Source organism: Sus scrofa, chromosome 1 (genome assembly GCF_054392235.1).
Source record: "Sus scrofa isolate SSC_HxYL_T2T_F1_AM1 chromosome 1, Sscrofa_HxYL_maternal_Yorkshire_Landrace_v2.0, whole genome shotgun sequence".
Lineage (NCBI taxonomy): Eukaryota > Metazoa > Chordata > Mammalia > Artiodactyla > Suidae > Sus > Sus scrofa.
Window position 1 is genome coordinate 220,171,368 of NC_139383.1, and position 21,568 is coordinate 220,192,935.

A 21,568-nucleotide genomic window follows, 5' to 3' on the forward strand; every position below is an offset into this window, starting at 1 on the left:
CCCAGGATGGCGCCTCCTGTGTGAGACTGATCTGGAGAGCAGTGCTGAGCTCTGATCAGATGTAACCCCCTCTGCTCGGGGAACAGAATTCCATTGGATGGAGTGTGGAAGGTTCAGAATATCTGAGGATCTGGGCCCTTCTTTAGTAAGGGACTGCTGGTGGAAATGTCACCTGAAGGCCTCTCCTTTGCTACCTTTTCAGAGTTCTTCAGAGAAGAAACAATGGACAATCAATTTATCCACTTTAAAAATGAATAACAGACATGGAAAGTTGGTCTTAATAAGTTCAATTCAGAAAAGCATATTATTCACAGATAATGCACATTGGCAGCTTTTCTAGATAGTAGGGAATGGGGATGACGCCCCAGACTCTCATGCTTTTTTTTCTTTCAGTCTCATTGCAGGACCAGGAAGAGGATCATTGACACGAAGGGGGACACTAACTCACAGGTGCGTTTCTGCCATTCATCTCTGTGCTTCCTGGGGGTTAACCTTAAACTCTTTTCCACGAGGACCCAGATTGACAGTCTCTGAGGATGTCAGTTATTACAGTGAGTCCTCAGAAACAGGCCTGTCCAAAGGGAAATCCGGAGGAGGGAAATTAAAACCTGTTCTCAGAGTCCCTGTCCTGACCATCCACAGGGATACAAGTATGACAGGCCTGGGCAGTGGGACTCGTCTACTCAGTGGTGGTGTGAGTTGTAGTGTCCATGAGTCAGGGTTATCCTGAGAACAGAACCATTAGAGAATATACATAAAGAGACTGATGAAAGGAATTGGCTCCCATGCTCATGGAGGTTGGCAGGTCCAAGGTCCTCAGGGTGGGCTGGCAGGCTGGAGACCCAGGGAAGAGCAGATGTTGTGGTTCAAGTCTGAAGGCCATCTGCTCAGGGGAGGTCAGCCTTTTGTTCTATTCAGGCCTTTGACTGATTGAATGAGGGCCACCCGCAAGATGGAAGGCAACATGCTTTATGCAAGTGCATTGATTTAAATGTTAATCTTATCCAAATGCACCCTCACCAAAACATCCACTCTGTATAGGTTTTTTACAAGTGCATAGAGTCATATATCTTGATTTTTTTTATAGTTTTATATAATAAGCAGCTGTTTTTCTTCCCCCAACAAATTTTACTTTCCATTTGATATGTTATTTGTCACAGATATTCTTCCTTCTTTTTTCTTTAATGTTTCACTTATAAAACTAACTTTATCATTTCCACTGATGTCTTTATTTTAAAATAGAAAAGCCTTCCATACTTATGTTGCTGAACTAAAAAAATGAGTTAATATTATCATTGTAAAATTATTCATTTCGATTTATCAATGAAAGTTACATAGCTATCATGATAACCTGTGGTATTTTAAGATATTCAAATAAACACATTACAATGTTACATTGGTGCATAGAAAAAATAACTGAACTGAATTAACCCATTGGCATTGACTAGATGAGCCATGTGGTTTTATATGATACTAGAAAAGATGCTGTAGTACCTCACACATGGTACAATGCAATATGTTACAAGATGCAGTAGAGCAAAGTGGAAGACTAAAAGGGTATTAAATTAAAAAATAGTTTACACTGTCTATTGATGAACTTTTAGGTTGTTTCCATGGCTATTGTGAATAATGGTACAATAAATATGAGAATATATATTAACAAGATCCTGATTTAGATTCCCTTAGATATATACCCAGAAGTAATTCTGCTTTGAACTTTCAGAGGACCCTTCATACTGTTTTTAATTCCCATCAACAGAGCACAGCTATCCTTTTCTCCACAGCTTCACCAACACTTGTCTCTTGAGGGTTTTTTTTATTTTTTATTTTTTTATAATAACTATCCTTCAACAAAGATATGCAAATGGCCAACAGGAGGTATGTAAAAAGGTGCTCAGCGTCACTAATCAGGGAAATGCAAATCAAACTACAATGACACATACCACCTTAGCTTTGGGCCAAGGCTACAGACTTTCTGGGAAGTCCACAGCCAATGCCTGAACATGGCAGGGGGATTCCAGGGCCTGGCCATTTTGGCAGGATACTTTTATTTAGTAGTTTCTACCTATAGTTCCTACTGGGTTGGCTGAGAGTTTATCTGAAGCTCCCTGCCCAATCCTGCCCCCTCCCTGCCCTCTTTCACAAGGGTCAGATCTGCACAGACACCTAAGGGCTTCCTTACCCAAACCTACTTCCCTCTCCTTTGTCTTTTAAGGACATCTCCACCCCTTCTCCCCCAGTAATCATTTTGTCTCCAAATTCCCCTTTCATGTCTGCTTCCAAGATACTCATTTCCTTAGATTGTTTTCCTTTTCTTTTTCTCTGTGATTGCTTGAAACTTTTAGTGCCTCCCACCCTTTCTTAGGGATATTTTTCGATTCTCTGGTGGTAGAATGCCATGTATTTCTACACACAGCTTACTGAAACCTAGATTGCTAAAGTTTATGTTATCAAGAAACCTAAGATGATATATTCATGTTCTCATCTTCTGAAGCCCTTTTTCCCTTTTAGATAATAATCACAAATTTTCAAAGTTACCTAAATTAAATAAATCTAGAGTTGTAGACACTTTGCCCAACCCTGATCTTTTATAGATGCTATGATTCAGCTGAGGGCTACAGTAGTTGCAGTAGTTAAATGATTCATCTCCAATTGCAAGAATCATAGAATAAGGAGTTCCTGTCATGGCTTAGCAGAAACGAATCTGACTAGTATCCATGAGGATGGAGGTCAGATCCCTGACCTTGATCAGTGGATTAAGGATCCAGCATTGCCATGAGCTGTGGTGTAGTTTGCAGATGCGGCTCAGATCTGGTGTTGCTGTGGCATATGCCAGTGGGTACAGCTGCGAGTCTACCCCTAGCCTGGAAACCTCCATATGCCTTGGGTGTGGCCCTAAAAAGACAAAAAAAGAAAAAAAAAAGAATTATAGAGTGAATTTCCTTCACAAGTTAATTGTCTCAAGAGAATTTCTTCACTTTTATCACATTTCTAATCAGTAATTGTCAGATCCTAGACTTTGCCCATTTACTAATCTTATTAAATCATCTCCTAATGTATTTAGCTAAGATTATTTTACTCATCTGAATTTTGATAGATTAGCTCTGTATATGTGATGAGTACCTTCTCCTTGGGGGTATATATTCCATATATGCCAGGGAAAACTCTTTGTCATTGGCTAGATTAGCAAGCAACAAGGTGATCATGGAAAGCCCTTTAATTAGTCTATATTTAATTTAATTAGTCTGAACAGCAAATTAATTCAGGGTACAGTAACAAAAGATGTAGAAGTGCTAACTGATAATGAAAAGTGAAATTAGATAATGTATAGAATGATTTTGAAAGTATTTTTTTTTTCCTTGTTCTGGCCATAGCCCCCCTCCACTCCTTTCTGTCGTCTTCATCCAAATGGCTACTTCTCTGATTGTCCATTATTCGATCAACAATTAACCCCAGGGAAGAGAATCTAGGATTTCCCAGAAAGGCATTATTAGCCACCTTTCCTGCAGACATGGTGATGCATCTTGGGAAGAGAAACTCACATTAGCTACCAGAAGGTAAGATAGAGCTGGGGGGTGCCTACTCAGACTGGGGCAGGAGGCAAGGAGAGTGGCAGTTTACAACAATTATACTTTACAGTCCTGAAAGGATTAAACACATACACACCCAGTTAATTTGACCCCAGGAGGCATGCAAGTGATTTTCTTCCCCTAAGTAATTCTGTCAAATGTATCCATGTTTTCATTAACTGCTGAAATAATTTTTTCTATTCATTGTAGGGTTATACTGTACTTTTTTTGTGTTAATGAGTATTTATCCTCTTACCTTATACTATTACGATCATTAACTGCGGTGTGTAAATGTACTAGTTATTACTGTCTAACTTTTTTTGAAAAAAGCACAATAAGAGAGTGAAGGTGAAAAAAACATTACATAAAAAGCATGCAGCCAGAGTTTCCTGCCAAGTAGCAGGGCACTGAATTCATGACATTTAGTTTCTGTGCCCAACAGCTATGTCCTGTGGTTTTATTGAAAGAGAATACTGATCAGCCCAGGGAACATAATATTCTTCAGAATTGCACATCTTGGAACTGAAGGAAATGAGAAATTGGAGGGAAAATATCCATGAGGTTCTTTCTTTCTCTCCCCTTCCCTCCTCCCTTCCTTCTTTCCTTCCTCCTTCCTTCCTTCCCTCTCTCTCTCTCTCTCCCCCCACCCTCTTCCTCCTTCCTTCCTTTCTTCCCTCCTTTCTTCTTTCTTTATTGGGCACAATTCTACTGTGGACTAGGAAGGCATCCACTATAGGATACAGGTAAAATGGGGTAGCTTCCAATTAGCAGTATCCATTTGGAAAGTTGGTTACAACCCAGAAAAAAAATGCATGGCTCAAGAACTACCCATAATGAAAAGTGAAATCAAATGCTGGTGGTACCCAAAAAAATTTTATAAAAAGCATTAACGGGGAACAAATGCATGTATACATGGCTTAGTTACTAAAAAAATCTCATAGCTGTCAAAGCACTTCAGGATGTTGTGGACAAGCGATATCTTGAACATGACTTATTTTGTACACAATATTTTAAATGAAACAAAATCGGGAAAATGTAGCAAGTGCAGCCTTTTCACTATGCAGTATGTTAATGCATCAGATTGTTGTGCTATTGAACAGCTTGAGGGAATGGAAGTATTTTAATAATATTATATGGCAACCTGGCCTTTAGAAATAATCTCTTTACCTGCAAGATGGTATTAGCTTAAGTACAGAAATGTAACTTCCATAGATATTTAGCTCCACTTTTTTTTTTTTGATATCAGCAAGGTAGAATTTAAGTCTCTTTTGAAAAGAGTGGAAGTAGATCAGATGTGGGAGAGAGAGTTTATGGTTGAAGATAAAAACAGAGGCAACTATGTATTTGTCAGGGTTCAAGGTAGATTCCAGTAATTCTTATCATTTGATATTTTCTGACCATGGTGGGCTTAACTTCAAACTATTTGCATACTATAGACCACAGTAATGGAGCATCTTGCAACCCTGTTTCTTTGTCTTGGCTAGTTTTAAAATCCATTTCACCCTCATTATTAAAGAAGAGCCATCGGCACACATGGAGAATCTGAAGTCCAGAAAGTTTGTCTGTGATTAGCTCTAAGCTGCACTTGTTTATCCCTCTTGGACAAAGTATATTAAAAAATCAACTTTTTACTCCATTTTTGTTTTTTTTTTCTTTTTTCCATTAAATGATTTCTGTCTATATATAAGGAGTTTATGTTGATCAACTTTAAAAACACCTTAGTCCAAAAGTCTCTGGGAAGTTGACAGAGCTGACTGCTGCATAGCACCTCTCATCAGCATCTGTCTAGGAGCACTGCTGTGGCTCTTGTCCACTACTATGAATTATGCATCACCGGTAGGCTAGTTCTTGGCATGGAAAAAGTGTGACATGTTAGACTAAAATTAAATATTGAGAAGGCTTCCTCCTCAAGGCGTGAATCAAAGAAAGATGCTTCTTTCCTACCAGTGAGTCTGGAGGCTTCCAGTTGTATTTCTTTGCACAAAGGAATCAGACTGTCACAACATGGTAATGAACATGGAATACATCACACCTGGCTCCATCCTTCACTGCTGGTTGTGTTGCAAGGAAGTCTCAGCAGTTTGCAGAAACGACTCAGTGATCAGCATCTTTCTGTAGACTTGGCTGTTTTTTCCATGCACCCTTTATGATCTTTGGTTGAGTGGAACCTACACTTAACCCACAGGGCTGTCATTAGGGGAAACCCTAAAGAAAATTATAACAATGTTAACCTGGGAGTTCCTGTCGTGGCTCAGTGGTTAACGAATCCAACTAAGAACCGTGAGGTTGCGGGTTCAATCCCTGGCCTTGCTCAGTGGGTTAAAGATCCAGCGTTGCCGTGAGCTGTGGCGTAGGTCACAGACACAGCTCAAATCTGGCATTGCTGTGGCTGTGGTGTAGGCCGGCAGCTACAGATCCAATTAGACCCCTAGCCTGGGAACCTCCATGTGCCGCGGGAGCAGACAATAAACAAACAAACAAAAAAACCACAATGTCAACCATGAAATTCAGAAGGAAACTCCCAAACAATGTCCCCTGCCCCTCCTCACCTAGGAAAGCCCTGTGGGCAAAGACAGTGAAGAGCCAGTCTTCTGAGAGAAGATGAGGCACAAGTAGGAGCTACTACGATTGGCTTGGGAAGGGAAAGAAGAAAATACGATAGCTGCTGAGCAACCTACCAACCTTCTCCAAAAATGTCAACTCTGAATTTAACTTGCATGTTTTGATTTATTTCCTTATCAGTTCCTTCTTCCTGCTTTTTAATCGCATATTGGAAGATAATTAAAATAAGGTCTCTACTTTTCGAAACAAAGTAAAGCAAGCACAAAAAATAAGTTATTTTGAATCTGCCTATTACAGACTTGACTCCCCCAAATAGATCCAGTCCTTTCAAGATCCTGGATTAAAATCTCTTAGGTCTTTCTCATGATACATTAAATCCAGAGACTTGGCTGGGGGTATAATAGGTTATTTCCTTTGCAGGGATGGGCAGGTAACTGGGTGTTTATTTCTTGGCAAACTAGAGGTTCCTTTGCAGATATAGGACTGCTGTCTCTGATGGTGTTTCACTGCCCCCTGAGGGCTTCTAAGTGTAATAAAAGCAAATAAAAATGCCGATTCATATGGAATAATTCCCTATGCAGGGGCAAAGCTGCATACGTGACTCAAAGTATCTCCAAAGTAATGATTAACTGCCAGTCATCAGGAAACCTAAAGTCATTTGAAATAAGAGGTGCCACAAGCCAAAGGATAGAAGCCATAAACACATACAATATTAATAAAGCAATTACAGTAAGTGCTATAACATTCTGCTTTGCAAATCTCTTGCCACTTCAAGAAACATCTGTCTCCGCCACTAGAAATTACTGTTAAAAAAAAAAAAAGAACTAAACAAGCTGTGCTTTGTGTTTCAGCTTTTCATTCAGTATCCTGATCAGCTAGTCTGCTGCCAAAGCCCCAATACCAATTTCATAGCCTATTCCCTGGGTTGGTTTTCTAACCAATGTAGCCAATTGTCCTTATAGGAAGCAGAGGAGCAATTAGCTGATCCACTGCATGGTGCAAACAGCCTAAATCCAATCACACATACTGTCTCAGGAGGGTGGGGAGGAAATTCAAGTGACCAGATGAATCCTTATTTAATAGAAACTGGCTTGAGCCTTATCTTCCCCAGATCCTGAAAGTTGTTGGTTCCTTATGGTTTTTTTTTTGTTTTTTTTAATAAATTCTCATGCCTAATTACAGTGCACATGTTGGTTGCTTTGTGGCTGGTCAAGAAAAGTCAAACATGGCTGCAGGAGGGAGAACTGAGGATGAATGCCCACCTTTTCAGAAAACTAGATTGACCTGGGTTATGCCCCTTTTGAATGGGAATGATACATGCTTTCTGAAAGTTTCCTTTTCCACATTTTAAAATAGGAAATTGAATTCCTCTCCAGCTCCCAGGGGATCAAATGGAAATTTTTCATGAAAATGCTGTGTATACTGCGGAGAGTGATCACAGTGTAAGGGTTTCCCACACACGTAAGTTGAGGAAGATTTCCTCCTGGAAGACTAATGGTTTCTTAGAAAATAATTGAGAAGAAAGGCAACCATGTTCATTAGTAATCACTGAACTCAAATAGTCCCTTTCATTAAAAAGAGACAACAGCAAAGCAATGTGATTCAGGGAAGAAGGAATAAAGGATTGCTTCAATTCTGAAGAAAAGAAAAAGATAAATGTAGTCATGTTTCTTAAATGGAAGATTATGACAGAAAATAACATTTCAAAGGTCTGCTACTTGGGGTTCTAGATCTAAGTGAGCAATTGGGTTAAGAACCATCTGCTCCAATATTTAAATTAGGAACCCTTAGAGTTTACCTACTCTCCTTTTTCACACTTATCACAAAGTCCTGATTTGATTGATCACCAAATCTCTCTTCTTGTTATTTATCTCTTTAAATAGTCTCTTTATTTTCCTTCGCATTGACTTTGTTTAGGCCATCTCCATTTCTCCGTAGACTTCAAGGGCTTGCCTCATGGTCTTTCTGCCAGTGGTAGCTTGCTCCTTTGATATGCTTTCCAAACTGGTAACAGATTGTTTTCTTAAAATTCAAACCTGATATATCACTTCCCATGACCCCCTCAATCTTCTCCATGACCCCTCATCACCTTGAATGCTTGAGCTCTTTAGGTGGCCTGCCGAGCCCTTGGGACATGGCTCTTTGCCTAACATTTTGGCTCTATGTGTCCTAATTCCATACATGGTCCTCTCCTTGCAGACTACTTGCAGTTCCTAGAATAGGACCTTGTCTCAATGTGTTCTTCCTTTGTCATGTCATTCTGCACTCTTCAATCTTCACTCTTTCTACAAGGCCTGTCACTTCTCATCCTCTTCTGTTTAGGTCATTCATAACCTGGTTGGGTTTGTTGGTCTCTTTTCTTTGTACACACCATCTTTGGAGCACCATTCTCAGTATATATGAGACACAGCATCATAACATGGGGGAAAGAAGGGGCTTTGGAATCAAACTTGGCTTTAAGTCCTGGCTTATGACCTACCATAACATGTTATTTATACTCTTGGAACCCTAGCTTTCCCATTTATCAAATAGAAATAAGAATGTCCAGGCTTTGTGAAGTTTAGCAACAGCCTAAGTATAGCATATGAAATACTCAATGCTATACTTGACTTATGGTGAGGGCTTGATATATGATAGCCACAGTACATTATATTGTAATTGCTTTGTTTTTTATCTTTCTCATCTCCTTTAAAATGCTGCCTCCTTGAGAGAAGGGGTTTAATCTTTTTTTTTTTTTTTTCTTATTCATCGTTCTAGCCTGAGCACCTAGCAGAGTGCCCAAAACATAGCAATTGTACAATAAAGATTTGCGCAAAAGGTCCGCAGAAAATAAAGAATACATGAATGGTGAAACCTGAGAATTTAGACTATAACAGGGTTAGAAATAATGGCATTGACAGTGAATATAAATCTCAAGTGTATTTAAAGCAGCATTTGATTTTCTGGTTCTTGAGGTTTCGTTGGTTGATAAATAACATGTCTGGAAGCTGGGTTGTCCAAAAGGACAGATTGCCATCAACATGAAAGGAAGGGCTGCATATGTTTAATGCAGTGTTGTTTTACCGTCTTTCTCCGGTTGTTTGAGGTTGGAATCTGTAATACTTAAATGGAGCTTAATTTTGACTCTCAGGTGGAACATTGCGTGTGAAGCAGGGAGTGGAAAGCAATGGTCAATTAGAGGCCAGATGGAGGGGTGCCTTGAAGTTCACAGTTATAACTTGGACATCTCCCTGTAGGGGATTTATTGAAGGGTTTAAACAGGGATGTGACAGAACCAGATGTCTGTTTTAGCATTCTATGTGGAGGGTATGTACAAGATGATGCTGAAAGGAGTGAATCTAAAGAAGGAGCATCATTTAGGGGGTCACTGAACAACAAGGAAGGCAACTAAGAGCTGAACTAAACCATGGTCAGGACCAGCTTCAGGTCATGTGACCTGTGCCATCACACAAGGGCCCCAGCTTTGAAGGGTCTTGTGCTTGGTTTCAAGCTCTACTGTCCTTATCTTAAAACTTCTAATAATTTTTGAAAAAGAGACCCTACATTTTCATTTTGCACTTGGCCCTGCAAATTACTTAACTGGTCCAGGCAGAGATGATAGGAGAGAAATCATGATAGATGGGCCAACACTTAGGAAGATAAGTTCTCTTTACTTTTCTGTGCATGTGATTTCTGTGGTACCTTTGACCTAACCCCTGCCTGACCCATGTGAGGAGTAGGTATTGGGAATAGAGAAGATGTAAGACTTTTATTATAGTAAGATAAAAGTGTTGATATTAAGTTTCTGTCCTTCAGTAAGGAAGTTTTGAGATCTCATCCAGGCAGTGGATAGTTAGGATTGATTAAGTATGGAAACAATTACCTATCGTTCTTCTGCTTTTCCTGACTGAAAAATAAAATTTTATGCTCTGCCCCAAAAAGGGGTAAAATCATGTAAAAGATACAGGGACCCCAAGGCCAATTCCTTCTGGCCTGGAGGATTGTGACAGCAAGATACCAGAGAGAAGGGGACAGTGGCCTCCTGGTTTTGAGGTTCCCATGCTGAGCACAAGTTCGCATGCCCCAGGAATGACACAGAAGCAGTGAAGACCGTGACAGTGGCCTCCTGGCCTTGCAGTTCCCATGCTGGGCACAAGTTCACATGCTCTAAGAATGACACAAGCAGAAGGAGTGATGACCGTGAGAGCCAGCACATCAGCATCTCAGCAGCTGTTACTGTTTCCAGATGACTGGGGCTCGCTCTCTCCACCTGCCCCATGCCAAACAAAACTCCTGAGCCTTGATGTATAATTTGACTTTGGAGTACAAGAGAATCCTAATAATGACTGGGGTTGAATTTCTTGGCAGCCTGTCGGGATGGGTGCTTAGAGTCAAGTTTAAGCTAATTAAAGAAAAGTTATTTATTTCTGTTATGTTATTAAAGTTATGCTCTTTCTGTTACCCAAGTAGAAAGTTGCAAATTCCTATCTGCTGCATAGACATAAACCATTTCCTGGCACGAAGAAGATAGAAATATTAAGATATAATCTTAATTGCAAGAAACAAAGTCCTTCATCAGATTAGTTTTAAGTATCTGAAACTGCAGCATTATATTCCTTCTTCATGGGACAGTTTAATAGACTTTCATGCTATGAGGAGTTATACAACCATGATATATGTGAACAGCTACATGTTGTTAACAGTGGTATATTTAGCATTTCCCAACTGCCACAGTATGGGCTTTTTAGCATTGTAATGCTCTTTCAAAACTTTCTTACAATTTCTTTATTGTAACTTTCCCTTTTGTCTTTGTACTTCAGAATTATTTGTTTTTGTGGGATTCTAGAGGAAAATAGTAACTACCAACATGGGCGCTAGATTTATTCTCACCTCTCTAGCAGGTATCAATTTGTGAGGAAATTCTAGGCTTGTTCAATTTTTTTTTTTGTCTTTTGTCTTTTTAGGGCCATACCCATAGCATATGGAGGTTCCCAGGCTAGGGGTGAAATTGGAGCTGTAGCCGCTGGCCTACACCAGAGCCACAGCAACGCGGGATCCGAGCCGCGTCTGCGACCTATACCACAGCTCACGGCAACGCAGGATCCTTAACCCACTGAGCAAGGCCAGGTTTGGAACCTGCAACCTCATGGTTCCTAGTCGGATTCGTTAACCCCTGAGCCACAATGGGAATTCCTGTTCAATTCTTAGTACTTGCAAAAATCAAGAGCATTATTCTTGCTGAAGAAGATATGGATCCATAACTTCTTTGCATTAATTATTTTGTGCTTTTTGAAAACTTTGTATAGAAGATTTTAGAAGAGATGCCTCTCTGTCTTGATATTCCCGACTGCCCGAAGGTTTCAAGTGATGCCCACTGCATTGCTTAGAGACAGCTCTAATGTAATTAGGACTAATACATTATTGGCCTGTGAGCAGCTGCTTTTCTTATAGCTGTCCTGCCACTCTTGAGGCTTGCATTAGAACCCGGAGAGCAGCTATTTTCTTCCTGTTCTTTGTCATTGCCCCATTGGCCTATAAGCAAATTTCTAATATTAATAGGTATCTCTTGTTTTTATTTTTACTTCCTTCATTTTTGAAATAAAATATGTTCACTCTAGAAAATTAGAAAATGCAGAAATACTTAAGGAAGCATCACAATCATTTCACATAAGCTCACTTTTAAGTTTTGGCCTGAATTATTTTATTATTGCTATAAACTCATAAATCCTTCCCATGAGAGTGTAATCTGTACCAGGGATAATTCTAAGAGCCTCACCTCCAACATTTAATTTCCACAAACGTATGAATTTTGTAACTTTTGGCAATTTTTGTTGAGGAATCTGAGACTTGGCATGGCTAACTTTCCCAGCATCAGACAGGGAATAAATGGCACAGGTAGGAATGGAACACAGGCCTGCTAAATCCTTTATCCTTAACCAGGACACAGTAGTACCTTAGTTTGGGCTTAAATGGTACGAATGTTTTGTTGTCTTAGTTTTCCTACTAGTATTATAAATCATTTTCATTAAACTTTTCATAACTATCTTTAATAACAGTGAAGCATTAATTTTATGGATTTCTCATAATTCATTCAATTAATTTCTTTATACATAGTCTCCAGGCCATTTTCCAAACAGATCTAGTCTTGCAAGCTTTTGCTGTACTGAATTGATTTAATCCTTGTAACCTCAGTTTATATATTTCTCTGATGGGGGGAAGTTACTAGTTCCCATGGTTATACTTTAACGTAGATTTTCCAATGCATATCAATTTTAGGAAATATTATACTGAGAGGAAGTTACATCTTATGCTGGAAGGAATATAGGAATCACCCGTGTTCCATCAGTGAGGGATGCAGGTTTGTGCTCCCTCACCTTCCCAGCAGATGGCACCTTCACCACAGAGACTTAAGTTTCACACTTCAGTGGGAGCTGCAGTTTTCTTTGAATCATTGTGATTCTGAAGACAACAATTCCTTAATTTTGCAGCTCTTTCACTTTGGATTTGGAAAGATAAAGGATAACGGGCTGAAATCCAGATATTTCATGCACAGAAAATTGAAACGAGGTGTGATAAAGGGAGTGGGGATGTCTGGGAAGGGATGGTGTTTGGATTGCTTTCTTCAAAATACATCACTGCTTTCTTCAACAGGCATCAGAGAACAAGATTTTTGAAAAAATACAAGGCTAGGATAATTAAGACTTTTTTTGAGTTTTCACTTTCTGAACATTAAATATATTTCATGTGGGAAGAAGCACAAACAAGACTGAGAACAACCTAAGGCTGAAAACATTTGCAAAGTAAAAATATGCCAGGTGTTTTCTTCTGTGCAGTGGATTTTTCAAACCTTCTATACATATATGGTGAATATATAATTAAAATGGATAGTGGAATAAGAGAGAGCTGGGAGGAAAAATAGATTTGGTTTTTAATTTTCAATATTCAAATACATGGAATTAAAATAGTATACTTTTCTATTAAGTCTACTCTGGAGACATATTTAGAAGCTAAGAGTTAAATGAAATGGAAATGTGTCTTTTTTTTTAAATCTTCCAAAACATTTTGGGAGTTACAGTTTTTACTTGTCATAAGCATGTATATTTTTTCCTAATGTCAGAAAAATTCTTTCCCAGACTTGAATTATTGAGAAGTTCTTTTATTTTTTATTTTTTTCAAGGAAAAGTAGCTTAAAATGGATTGGATGATTTCCAAGATTTTCAAAATAAAGTCTGATCTGGCTGTTATGACTGTTATGCACATTTTTCAAAGATAAGGCAATTTGGGGAAAATAAAAAAAAAGTTTAGAAAATGAGGTTTTCTTAGCAAGAAATGGACTTTACAAATTAACTATTAAAACCTAATTACCATATATTCAGTTCAACCTGATAAAATCCAAACAGGGTTTTTTTTGTTTGTTTGTTTTTAGTGGAAATTGAAAAGCTAACCCTGAAAATTATATGGAAAAGAAATTGTACCTAGAATAGTCAAAACTATCCTAAAAAAGAACAAAGTTGGAAGACTTACACTATTTTTTTTAGGGCTGCACCCAAGGCATATAGAAGTTCCCAGACTGGGGTCAAATCGGAGCCATAGCTGCTGGCCTACACCACAGCCACAGCAACACGAGATCCAAGCCTCGTCTGTGACCTACACCACCACTCATGGCAATGCCGGATCTTTAACCCACCAAGTGAAGCCAGTGATGGAGCCTGCATCCTCATGGATATTATTTGGGTTTGTTACTGCTAAGCCACAACAGGATGGACTGTAAATCAAATGACTGGGAAGATGACCATGAAGATAGAGGCAGAGATTGGACACAAGCTAAGGAATGCCAAGAATTGCCAGCAACCATCATAAGCTGGAAAAGGCAAGTAAGGATTCTTGCCTACAGCCTTGATAGGGAGTTTGTACACAGCACCTTGACATCATACCACCTGATTTGAGGAGTTCTAGATTCTTGAAATCTGAGACAATGCATTTCTGTTGATCCATCTACCCAGTTTGTGGTACTTTATTATCACATTCCTGGTAAAATAATATAACCACTTTAGAAATTTTGATAACTTTACACACATACCCTACTACTCATCAATTATACTCCTTGGTATTTTCTCCAAAGAAATGAAAGCCTATGTCTGCAAAAATACTGTGTGAGAATATTCATAATGGCTTTCATTCTAATAGCCAAAACTGGAAATAAACCAAATGTCCAAGAGACTGAATAAAACTTGTTTTTGATTTATATAGTTGAACACTATTCAGCAATAAAAAGGAATAAACTCTATCAAAAAAACAAAACCAAGCAAGACAAAACAGTAAATGAAGCCAGAAATGAAAAGGATATTTCTACTGTATGAGTCCATGGTTATGAAGGTCAAGGTCGGGCAAAAGGTATTCTCAAGCAATAAAAATCAGACTGGTGAGGAGGGGCTGACCTGAGAAGGTCTAAAGGAACTGTTTCAAGAAAAGTTCTGTATCTCAACTGTGAAGATGTGATGTTGTTTAAGTCAGAATACATACATTTGTCAAAATGCATCAGGCAATATACTTAAGTAGATACATTTTATTAAATGTAAATTATATCAACAAAATTGGTATAAAGGAGCATAAACCTTGGAGCATTTCACCATAGATGATATTTACCCCAATTTAAAAAGTCCCTATTTAATGTAATGAAAACTTTATCCTTCTTCTATTGTTGAAAACCATATTAATTTTCTGCTTTCTGAACTCACTTTTAATTCTTAGGAAGTAGACGATTTTCAAGTAATTTATTATTGTCCTCTAAGTCTTCCAATCTACCTTGTATGTAGAAATCTATACACTTTGTACTGTCAGAATACACTTTTATAAATGTTGGCAAGCCTGAGTTCTCAATTTTCTTAGTTGGGTGGATTCTAATAATTTATCCAGACGTTATTTGCTCTGTTGGCTACCTTGTTAGGAAGGAATAGTCACTTGCAAGGGCCCATTAAGTGCAAAATAAAAAGACCTGTACTGCAAACTAAGAATGCACAGATTTAAACAGCATTTAAAATGTTCTTAGGCATTTTTCAGATGGGAGGAACATACAGAATTCGGGCTGTCTGAGAACAGAAAACATACCAGCTTCAGGTGGGCAGTATCCAATTCTGGTCTGACAGCTTCTTGGCAAATATTATATGTATCAAGCTCCACTGGATGGAAAGGAGGACCTGGGGGAAAAAACAGCAGAGGAATAGGGGCAGGAAAAGACAGAGGGAGGCCCCTGGGTGTACCTAGGGAATCCACACTGCCCAGCTGCATTGGTATTTATGGTGCAGCACCAGCACCACCATGTGGTCATTAGTGGAATTTCAGAGGAAGAAAGGCATTCTTTCTCCTCTATGTTTGAAAAGTGGAATGAACCAGTCTTCCAAAGGGTCAAAAAAACCTTGAGAAGGATATCACTCTACAATTCTTTTCCATTTAAAAACTGAAGGGGAGTTCCCTTGTGGTGCAGTGAAAAATAATCCAAGGATGCGGGTTTGATCCCTGGCCTCACTCAGTGGGTTAAGGATCCAGTGTTGCCGCAGACTGTCCCAGATGTGCCTCAGATCCCAAGTTGCTGTGGCTGTGGCTGTGGTGTAGGCCATCAGCTGTAGATCCCATTCAACCCCTAGCCTTGGAATCTTCATATGCTGAGGGTGCAGCTCTAAAAAGCAAATAAATAAATAAATAAATAAATAAAAGCTGAAGGGATTCTTGACATCTCAATAACACATCTGGATACCTGTTACTTGTTCCTTCATTCATGGAATATTTATTAAACATTATGTGCCAAGCACTGTACTAAGCAGGAGAAAAGCAGACATCGTGGTCTAGTAGGGCAGACAAACATGTAAACAAAATACCAGAGCAATCAGGTAAATACTGTAATGCAGGACTGAAAGGGACAGTGCCACAGAGAGGAGCGAAATGAGAGCTTCTAATATTTGCCAAAAATGCTGTGATACCCTCTCCTTTTGGTGCTATAGTCTTGTTCCCTTGAAGGCTTGTGTTGATCCTATTACTTGGATCACTTGCCCATGCCCTTTAAAAAGTCTAGCTGTAATGATTGATTGATTGATTGATTTAATAATTATTTATTGAGATCCTACTGTGTGTCAGGGATTATTGTTAAGTGCTGGGAGATACAAATACAGAGGGGGAAGACAGAAAATGTTTCTTCTTTTGTTAAGCTCCCGTGTGAGAAGTGAACTGTTAAGAAAAATGTTGTATATATCCACACCTGGTCCTGGGCCTTGCGCTCAGAGCCCTCAGAAAGAAGCCTGAAGCCTCAGTCCCTCAGTCACACAAGGGGTCAGTGGCCTTTCCATCTGCTCCAACTGCGGGAGCCAGAGCAGGGAAGGAGGGCTCTGCTAGTGACCTGCAATGAGAAAAAAAATTTGAATAATCATACAGAACTCACTAGAGGAGGGTACCCAGAAGTCCAATGTTTCCTCTTCAGGCTCAGATATTTTCCTCACCCAATTCGTGAGCTGGTGCCCCATTCCTATGAGCATATAAACTTCCTGTTCTGCTTCTTTGGAAAATTCTGGAAAGAAACTTCCATTTAAATTTGCAGGTTTTTTTTAAAAATAAAAATGTAGCTAAATAGAGATTATGTGTTATTTCATATAAAATGCAATTGTAAAGTGGCAACTTTCTTTTACCTCCAGGTGTTTCAAACATTAAACACCAAACTGTCTTTATGCTCTTTTAGAATTTCAGGAAAAATGGAGTTCCCATCCTTGTGCAGCAGAAACAAATCCGACTAAGAACCATGAGGGTTTGATCCCTGGCCTCACTCGGTGGGTTAAGGATCTGGTGTTGCCATGAACTTGGTGTAGGTCTCAGACGTGGCTCAGATCCTGTGTTGCTGTGGCATAAGCCAGCAGCTGTAGCTCTGATTTGACCTCTAGCCTGGGAATGTCCATATGCTGTGGGTGCAGCCCTAAAAAGCAAAAAAAAAAAAAAAAAAAAAAAGAATTTCAAGAAAAATGTCTTTTGATTCACAGTACTGTTTGAGATAAAAGAAACATAATGGCAACAACAACAAAATCCCATGATCAACAGTGGAAAATATCCTCTGTCTAAATTTCTCTATATTTACATGACCTGATTGCAGTTGCTAAAAACTTTACAGTAAACAGAAGTTTGATAACAAAATTGAAATATTAAAAAATTCTCCTGTGCATATCTGACTCAAACCTTTCAAGAGATAAATCTAATCTGTTTATGCTTCTCCATAGAACAGTTACGTGCCATCAGAATTTTAAACATGTTATTGGTGACTTAATTTCCATAAAAGAACTGAATCTTCATTTTTAAACACATATTTAAACTATTTTTCACACATTAAGAAGTCACCCAAATCCATGTCTTGCCATTTTGTTTTTGAGGTCTTAGCATTTAAGACATGTGAACCAACTGTTTTCCCTTTGTGAAGAGAAGCTGTGCTATTCCTATTCCAGGATGCCTCTTCAGGGTATTAACTGCTTCCAGAGAATCATCCTCAGTTGAACGTATGAAGCATCCTCATTGCACAACAGAACAGGATGTACTGACAAGAGAATCCCTTCCTTTGTGAAGGACCACTTTGAGATACAGTCTGGATTCATAGGCACACATTTTTAAAGAAGCAGTTCACAGTCAGCTTCATTAAACTGAAATAATGATCCTTGCAGTTTTATTGCAACAGTAACTGGCCAACATTCTGATGCAAAAAAAAAAAAAATAGGCTTTTCTATTAAAAATTGGAATTCCCCTTGTGGCTCAGTAAGTTAAGGAACCAACATAGCGTCTGTGAGGGTGTGGGTTCGATCCCCAGCCTCGTTCAATAGGTTAAGGATCTGGCATTGCCACAAGCCATGGTGTAAGTTGCAGATGCGCCTTGGATACAGCCTCGCTATGGCTGTAGCATAGGCTGGCAGCTGCAGCTCCTATTTGACCCCTAGCCTGGGAACTTCCATATGCCACAGGTGTGGCCGCAAAAAGAAAAAAGAAAATAATTATTTAAATTGTTCATTTTCTTATAGTCATATATCTTGGAGAACTTAGTTCGCTAAAATTTCCTTAAGCCTAATCTGAAGGTACCTGAATTGAGTCTTATTTATGTTTTCAGTAGCATAAATAGTTGAAATAGAATCCTTGGGAATAAAGGGATACTTTCTCCATTCATCCCTCTGATTCTCCAAGCCCATCCCATTTAACGGAGTGTTGAATTATCTTTAAAATTACTTCACAACCTAGGTCTAGTTTATATGTTACTCTCATTGCTGAATTAATCAACTACTACAAAGAAAATAACACTGTTCTGTACACAAGGCAAAGGCATAGTGTATTGTACCTTTACAAGGATATTTTTCTGAGTCTGAATTTGAAAATCAAAATGTAAACTCCATAGCAATAGCCCTTCTTTACTTATTTTCATGAATTAGATGGCTTATATAATTTGACGCTGAGACTAGAAAGAGTTATTTAAAGATTATTGCTCTAGTTCATTGCTTAAGTTCCTCATTTATGTCATTTAGTAGCAGTAATAACCATAAAACAATAACAGTGCTGTGGTCCTAGAAAGCACTGTGTACTAGGTGCTGTTTTAGTTACTCATGTATAGTGACTTATTTAACCCTTATGACAGTGTTATGAGGTTGGCATTTTATCATCCCTGTTTTGTTTTTTATTTTTAATTCTTTTTTGATTCCACACTTTCACAATATATTTTTTTAAAATTTTCGGAATGTATAATCTTCACATTTTTTAGCAAGTGCTAACTATAGAAAAAGATGAATACCATTTCAGTTTGGTTTCTAAGATAACATCATTCTGACACTCAAATGCCAAAATATAGTATAGATGACACAGAGAGCAATCATTTCTATGAATTTAATACAAAATCCTATAAAATAGCACCATTCCAAATTCTAGAGAAAATCATGAGCAATTAGAGTTGAGACTAGGAGTAGAAGGTCTATATGAAATGTAATGATTAAAAGCATTCACCCCTATTTTATTGAGGAGGAAACTGAGTCACGTAAAAGAGAAATGACATTCAGAGTCCCGTGCAGAGGAGGCGATGGTCAGGACAGGGTCTTGTTACATACCCTTCCTGCTAAACAAATTCTCTCTCTAATCTTTACCTCTAGGCTGAAATCTTCCTTCAAATTCAGTTCTGGCTATAGGACATCTCTTCCCAAACACCTACCGGATCATCGAATCCAGCATGCTGCAGATAGAGTGGAGGGTCTGGGGCCAGGTACCTGCTTCACGTCAATTGTCCAACTTCCCAGTTCTGATGAAGTTGCCACCAGGCTCCACTCTTCCTTCCCCATCAGTGCTTGCCTCACACTTGGTCCCAACCAGTTCCCCTATTTTACCTGTGAGACAGTTTTAACAACCCTGTCCTCTTCCCTAGCCCCCACGCTCCATTCTCCATTAGGCATTGCTTATCTTTGACTGGACTTTTGAACTTGTCCTTGAGTGGCTCTATCTCCATTTTCTCTTCTCCAGTGAATCCTACACATGAGTACGCAATGAAACTTACAAAAACATGTTTCAAAATCATTCCTGCTAAGAAGACAATCATAGCTTGCCTAGAAAATTAGTAATAAACTCCTACCGTTTCCACACTAGGCTTCCACACTAGGCCGTTCCTATCATAACCTCAACTTTGTTTCAGTTCTTCTTGCCATTTCATCTTTCTGTTCCCTGCCTATCCTTTTTTTTCTTGTGAAATATTAATTTTCTTTTATTATTTCTGATGCACCACCCCAAAACCAATCCCCTGCTTCTGACTCACTAATGAGTGTTTCTTCCATGTTCTAGACAAGATGTCCACTTGTTGGGCCAAGTCTTTCCTACTTTCATGCCTCTCCCTTTCCCTTCACCTCCTTGGTTAAATCTTGGTTCTTTCATCCTTGCTTAGGCTAGGAAAATAGTTTCCTAGCTAGGCTACCTAGTTTTGTATTCTCCATTGTTAAACCCAGTCAGCATTATCCTTGTCAGAGTAACAATATCAGAACACACAATTTTACCTTGTCAATTCCTGTTCAAAAGCTAGAATGGCTCCTTATTTACTATAATCAAAATCCAAAGAGGACACCACATGGCCCAACTACAGGGAACCCTACTGAGGTTTTATTCTACTGGAGTTCAGGCATCTTAGTTTAGCATTAAGTGGTATTTTGAGAACCATTAGCGGAAATGTTATTACAACCTGCCTGTCTACTTTCCTGACTCCTGCAAGGCATACATATGCCCCAAGAAAAGGAGAACCACTCCTTTCAGGTGTATTGGGGAAGCAATGGATCAAATAGGTTCTCCTTCCTGAAGGACTTGAAAATATCTTTAAGCTGCTAATGTGCCTTATGAATCTCCAATAAGAATCTCCATGGAACAGGGTGGTTTTTGTTTTCCTCCATCACTCCTGTATTTCCCAGAACACCTGAGTTCCACAACCTAGAGTTCGTCCCTGTACATCCTCGGCAGTCCTCGTCCCAGGTCAAAGGCCACTTCTGAATGACCATCTTGATGGAAGGCACCGTCCCCTCCCTATGCTGTCATCCTGTTTTATTTTCTTCCTAAGACTTATTGCACTTTGATGTGATGGTGCTTGTTACTTGTTACTTGCTTGTTGTTTTTCCCTCTAGGATGTAAGGTCCAAGGCAATCAACATTCTCTCTCATCTGTTGCTATCTCTCCATTTAGGAGAGTACCTGATATACTTAATAAAGTTTTTTCTTTTTTTTTTTTTTCAGAAGAAATGTATGTTCCCACCAAAAGCCTTGCTTATATTTGTCTCCTTTTTTCTCTATTTTACAAGGTGGAAATAAAACTTATCTGAGATTTTCCTTAATGGTCTGCCTCATCCCAAAGTAATAGCTCTTCTACCTAACTTCTGGAATGTTAGTTACTGAATAAGTCAATTTATTTTGAACATCTAACATATATATGTATATATATATATGCATGTAATATATGTGCATATGTGTGTGTGTGTGTATATATATATACACACACCTATATATATACACACACCTATATATGTATATATATATACACACACACCTATATATATATGTATGTGTGTATATATATATATATATATATATATATAATTTTTTTTTTTGGCATAGAAATTCTACCTTACTCTCTCCCCACTATAGTGTATTTGCCTTGTGACCAGGATCTGTGCCATACTTTGGGTGTTTCCGAGAACTGAGCAGACAGGGCTTCCCAGGAAAGCAGAAAATATCTATGACTTGATTAAGTAGATATCCCCTTTCTACCCCCTTGAAGGAGGCAGTGCTGTGCTCATATGTGGAGTGGCTGGATGAGCTCTGTCCTAGCAGGAAGTGTATCTGATGCTGGGAAGGAGGTAGAGGGCAGGTTTATACAGTAGGAGAATCTTGTAGAGACTTGCTCTGGGCCCTCCTGCACATGAGCTTTCTGGC

The 21,568-nt window shown here is 38.9% G+C and overlaps 1 long non-coding RNA gene across 2 annotated transcripts in view; it reads left to right on the top strand.

Annotated features, from left to right (window-relative positions):
* LOC106509174 (uncharacterized) overlaps positions 1-7,782 on the top strand; it is a 43,506-nt gene extending 35,724 nt beyond the window's left edge. The window contains exons 4-6 of one of the 2 annotated variants that reach the window (XR_014821708.1): positions 394-450; positions 3,375-3,557; positions 7,488-7,782. This is a non-coding gene — a long non-coding RNA (uncharacterized LOC106509174). Of the gene's footprint in view, positions 1-393; positions 451-3,374; positions 5,206-7,487 lie in introns of those variants that run through there. The other variant, XR_014821707.1, reaches the window with a different exon arrangement.
* Positions 7,783-21,568: the final 13,786 nt, after the last annotated feature.